At 33.7% G+C, this 5,903-nt stretch overlaps 1 protein-coding gene across 1 annotated transcript in view; it reads right to left on the reverse strand.

Moving 5' to 3' along the window:
• Positions 1 to 2,371: 2,371 nt before the first annotated feature.
• The window catches only part of map7d1a (MAP7 domain containing 1a), a 53,543-nt gene continuing 50,011 nt past the window's right edge, over positions 2,372 to 5,903 (reverse strand). Inside the window, exon 20 of the transcript XR_004656961.1 lies at positions 2,372 to 2,382. The gene's annotated coding sequence lies outside the window, so the exon portion shown is untranslated. The remainder of the gene's footprint in view (positions 2,383 to 5,903) is intronic.

Genomic DNA, 5,903 nt, shown 5'->3' on the forward strand with positions numbered 1-5,903 from the left:
TAAGAAAATTAGGAATAATCAAACCTTTAAGGACATCACTTTTCTTTGTGAATGAATAATGTTTTGTTAATAAATAAATGTTCTTCCTTAAATTACAGTGGGCATAAGTATACACACCTCTATGTTATATTTCCAAAGAGGAAGGCAGATTTTTTCTTTTAAAGGCTAGGTTATTTCATGGATCCAGGATCCTGATAAAGTTTCCTTGACCTTTAGAATTAAAATAGCCCCACATCATCACATACCCTTCACCATACATAGAGATTGGCATGGGATACTTTCCATAAAATCATCTCTCAATGCAACTAAAATCCTGCCAATCTCTAGGTATGGTGAAGATATGTGATGATATGGGGCTATTTTAATAAAAAAAAAAGCCAAGGGAACTTGATCAGGATGCATAGTATCCTCAATCCATGATTAATAACTGGCCTTTAAAAGTAAAACTCTGCCTGGCTCTATGTGAATTTAAAATAGGGGTGTGTATACTTATGCCCCTTGTATATGAAGGAAGAACATTTATTTATTATCGATACACTATTCATTCACAAAGAAAATTGGTGTCCTTAGAGGTTGGAGTTTTCCAATATTTTTTCTTTTTTGATTAAGGCGTTAAGATCAATTTCCAAAAGATTTTGTGTTTATTCCTCTTTTTAATAAACTTTAGCATGGATTCATGAACATATGAGCACCACTGTATATGTAAAAACCATAGATCAGACTACAATATGAATTAGTTATGATACTTTGTGTTTGTCAGTATCAATATAGAATTATTAATACATTTTTCTTTGTCACGTGAAATGGTATAAGGTACAATTCCAGAGAAAAGAAATCCAGATTGCAGTATACAATGTAATAAAACATTATAACATTAAAACAATATAGTCTAATATAGTGCATTATAGACTAGAATGATCATTCTGTTTAACAAGCCATTTCCTGATTTCTTTTCTTTCTTTTTTTTTCTTTTTTTTGGCTTTTAACTTGTGGGTCAGTGGCAGACACCTTCAGAAACCATCAATCACCCTCTGTTATCAGCACAGAGACAGGTTGGCAGTTAAAAAAAGGGTCAGCAATGTGACACCCAGCAGCATTGGACCAAAGACCAAGACAGCTGATACTTCTGGCAAGCTTGCTTCCTCTCAAGAAGGAAAGAGCAAGAAACTGAAAAAAGGGATGCACACAATGATGCGCAAAAGGGGACTTTCCACTGTGCAATGTGAGAACCAGCTGTGCCTGATGTCTCAGCAGGGAAAACGAAGAGAAAATATTCAATAAATCAGAACAAGGATTGTCTTTTTTACGCAGCGGTGGAATAGAAAGACTCAAAATGTTTCTAGTGCTATAACACACAATTAGAATATTTAGTCTTTGTTAGAAAAGTGTGCGTATTAGTAGGATCACCCTTATCATGCCAATGGCTGTAGATACATTTTACACACAGGTACATATATTATTATTAGTCCCTGCAGCACAGCTAGTATCTATTTTCTGTGTTTTACACAGCTTAGTGTGAACAATAAGGGAAAACATCAATAACCTTCTTTATTCCTCTAAGGTGCTTATTTTTCTCCCACAGTAGAGATTATAAAGCATTTTGTGTTTCATTTGTATGCATGTATTGTGTTAGAAAAATCAAGTTTATTAATATTATTGATATTATTAAAGAAAATGTCAGAAGTGACTTTTAGAGCAAAATAATAATGCATAGTACTAACTGTACTCAAACGCAGGTGTGTTTTTGTCCCTCAACATCATGCGCACCTGGTGTTTTTATGGTACTTTAATGTCTCTAATTCTCAGTCTCTTTTTTCACTAGGGCTCCCATCACTTTGTTTGTGAGGCTGACCTTTAACCAGTGTGGTGAGAAAAAAGAAATCTGTTTTATTTTAACTTTCCTTCCACTACCCAAATGCTTTCGCTCTGACAGCGTTGACGAGTCAGGGCCACTGTCGCCAGGCGCACAGTAGTTTCAGCCCCCCTTTTCTGTGCTCCCTCTGCTCTCCAGGGTCCCAAACGGCTGCTCTCATATGTCATGCCAACATACATGCTTGCTACCTCTTTCTCTTTCTCACACACATACACACACAAACACACACACACACACACACACACACACACACACATTCAGAATGTGTGCGTACACATAAATCCACATGCAAACAGAATTGTGGGAATGCAAACACAAACTCACACACATTCTCTGTGTATGTTTGTCTTAAACACACACACACACACACACACACACACACAACCACACAGATAGACATCCTGACACCCGCATATAACACCTCATTAACACCTTGACAACAAATGAATGCAATGTGCCATTCAGTTTTTCGCCTAGCAAGATTAATGAAGAATAACCGGATTTGGTGCCTTGGCCCCTTTAACTAAATTGACTGAAAGGTTGAGTCATTATTTTTCAAAAAATATTTTATGTTCCTATTATGGGGGTCATAACTTTTGTAAAGCAGAAAATGTGAGAAAACACAGTCTTATTCCAAAGCTACTTTAAATTTGAGAAATTCTCCCAACATTAAATCAGACAGACAGAAATTCCCTATGGGGGAAAAAAAAAACGAGTCAGTGCGGCTTCATGTTTCACAGTGTCACAGCAACCAAGACACAACATATTAGTGGAGTGGAAATATGCTTCACAGAGACACTAGACACTACATGTGGTGCCAATCCAACAGTGAGACAAATCATCTGTCGGGCTTCTAATTTACTAAGCCGATACCAGCACAAGCCAACACCTTTCCCTTTCTACTTTTCACATATTTGGCTACTTTTGTTACTCCTTATGCAACAAAACAAAAACTGAGCAATCCAAAGGCCACTCCTGTAGCTGGCAGCAAGTGTGCCATTGGGGATTAATTCTAAGTCATCCCATGAACTGAAAATAACCAAGCCTGCAAGCTGGCAAAATTGAAGCCGCTTGTCCTCTGCGTGCTGATGGGCGGTAACTCTGTAAAACTGTCAGCTCCAAAATGAAGGGAGAAAAGATCTTTGAGATTAAAACTGTGTTGTGATCTAAATGTGAAACCTCTGTACACAGTACAGAGTACACAGTACTAGCCACTGGGGGACCTTATGACCTCATAAGGGGCAAATTCCAGATTGGCCCATCTGAGCTTTCATTTTCTCAAAGGCAGCGCAGGACACCGTCAGCTAAGCCATCTACCTGTCTCTTACGTCCCATCCCAATGAGGCTGCTTAAAGAAGGGTTACCCGGGGTTAACACTTCATTACTAGGTAGTAGAGTTGGGATGTATCCAAATTTTGATACCGTCAAACCTCTGCCCAATTTGACTGCAGTATACGGCATTACCGTGACTAATTAAAAATTATAACGTAAGGCTCATACGGCAACACTAAACTGTTGGCTTATGCCTACACCATTCAGAAACTGAATACCAAACACTAATACTGAAACACCTTTTTCTTCTCATTAGGTCGGAACCCGAAATGCTGCCAAACTGCAGTTGTTGTGTTCTTCTTCTAGACCAGGTCACTCAGTGTACGACTTGCCATCTCTCTCTCTCTCTCTCTCTCTCTCTCTCTCTCTCTCTCTCTCTCTCTCTCTCTCTCTCTCTCTCTCTCTCTCTCTCTCTCTCTCTCATTGTCACATGATGACAACCACATTTTTTTAATGACGATATTGAAACTGATACGTTGCTATTTTTAAGACCCCACGGTATACTGTATTACCGCCCAACCCTACTAGATATGATCAATATGTCTCTATTCACAGGTTATGTATCGCAGTCATATAAAGTAGCTAGGATAAAACCTCTTCTGAAAAAAAACACCCTCTATCCTGAGGTCTTAGCCAACAATAGACCTAAATCTAACCTTCGCTATTAAAAATTGCTTTTTTGAGAGGCTTAACATACTCAAAAATTCACTAAAATTGGCGGTCATGTCAAGTCTGGTGAAAATACACGCACAAAAAATGGCTCCCCCTACCAAGTTAAAAAAAATAGAGTCCCTGCACTATGTTTAACGTAGACTAACGAAACTTGGTACACATATGTAGCATGTCACGACGTACAAAAAACAACACTGGAGCCTTGCCCTGAACCCAACGCCATTTTGAATTGAAAGTTCTTTTCATGTTTATGAGTTTTTTTATGACATACTATAACATTTTTTATGATTTGTTTATGTTTTTTAACCACCTATACTATCCTATGACCTTTTACTATTTTTTTCAACATACTAACATATAATGTTTTTATGATTTTTTTATGACATACTATACTATGTTTTTGAATTTTTTTATGACATGCTTTACTATGACATTTTTAGTTTTTTATGATAAACTATATTTTTTTCGTATTCTTATGTTTTGTGCCATACTATACACTATGACATTTCTTAGGATTTTATTACATACTCTACTATTAGGTTTTTATGATTTTTTCATGATATACTATACTATGTCATTTTTATATTTGTTTTGACAGACTATACTAGTTTTTTGTGATTTTTTATGACATACAAAACTATGAGGCATTTATGATTTTTTTATGACATACTATACTATGACATCTTAACATTTTCTTTCGACGTAATATACTATGACTTTTTATGATTTTTTTCATGAAATACTATCTTTGACGTTTTCATGATTTTTTTATGACATACTATACTATGACGTTTATAAGATTTTTCATGACATATTATATTATGACATTTTTTGTGATTCATTTTAACTTACTATGTCGTTTTATGATTTTTTTTTTTTACCTACTATACTTCGACGTTTTCACCAATTTTTTCAAGCTATTATACTGATGTATTTATGATTTGTTATGTACTACGACATTTTTATAAGTTTTTATGACATATTATACTATGGTTATTTTGTGATTTTTATCGCATATTATACTATGTTACTTTTACAAATTTTTTCAACATACTATACTATGACGTTTTATGATTTTTTCATGACAAACTATCTATGATGTTTTCATGATGTTTTTATGACATATTATACTATGTCAATTTGACACATTTTTTGACATACTATACTATGATGTTTTATATTTGTTTTGACCTATTATACTATAAAGTTGTTATATTTTTTCATGACATACTATACTATGACGGTTTTTGATTTTTTTAATGACAAACTATACTATGACGTTTATAAGATTTCTTTGGCATACTATACTATGACATTTTAATGATTTCTTTCAACCTACTATACTATGATATAAAAATTATCATTTTTTCATGACGTACTATACTATGAGGTTTTATGATTTTTGAATGACATGCTATACTATATGTTTTTTATGATTTTTGTATGACATACCATGCTACGACATTTTACCATTTTCTTTTGACATACTATACTATGACGTTTATACGATTTTTTATGATTTTTTATACATTTTTATGATTTCTTTTCAACCTACTATACTATGATATAATAAAGCAAGAATGTTTTTAGATGATATATTATACTATGACGTTTATACGATTTTTCATGACATATTATACTATGACATTTTTTGTGATTCATTTTAACTTACTATGTTGTTTTAGGATTTTTTCTTTACCTACTATACTTCAACGTTTTTACCAAATTTTTCAAGCAATTGTACTGATGTTTTTATGATTTGTTATGATGTACTATGACATTTTTCTAAGTTTTTATGACATACTACACTATGGTTATTTTGTGTATTTTTATGGCATATTATACTATGTTACTTTTACAATTTCTTTCAACATACTATACTATGGTTATTTTCTGATTTGTATGGCATACTATACTATGTTACTTTTACAAATTTTTTCGATATACTACGACGTTTTATATTTGTTTCAACCTACTATACTATAAAGTTGTTACATTTTTTTACGACATACTATACTATGACGTT

This window comes from Etheostoma cragini, chromosome 6 (genome assembly GCF_013103735.1).
Source record: "Etheostoma cragini isolate CJK2018 chromosome 6, CSU_Ecrag_1.0, whole genome shotgun sequence".
Lineage (NCBI taxonomy): Eukaryota > Metazoa > Chordata > Actinopteri > Perciformes > Percidae > Etheostoma > Etheostoma cragini.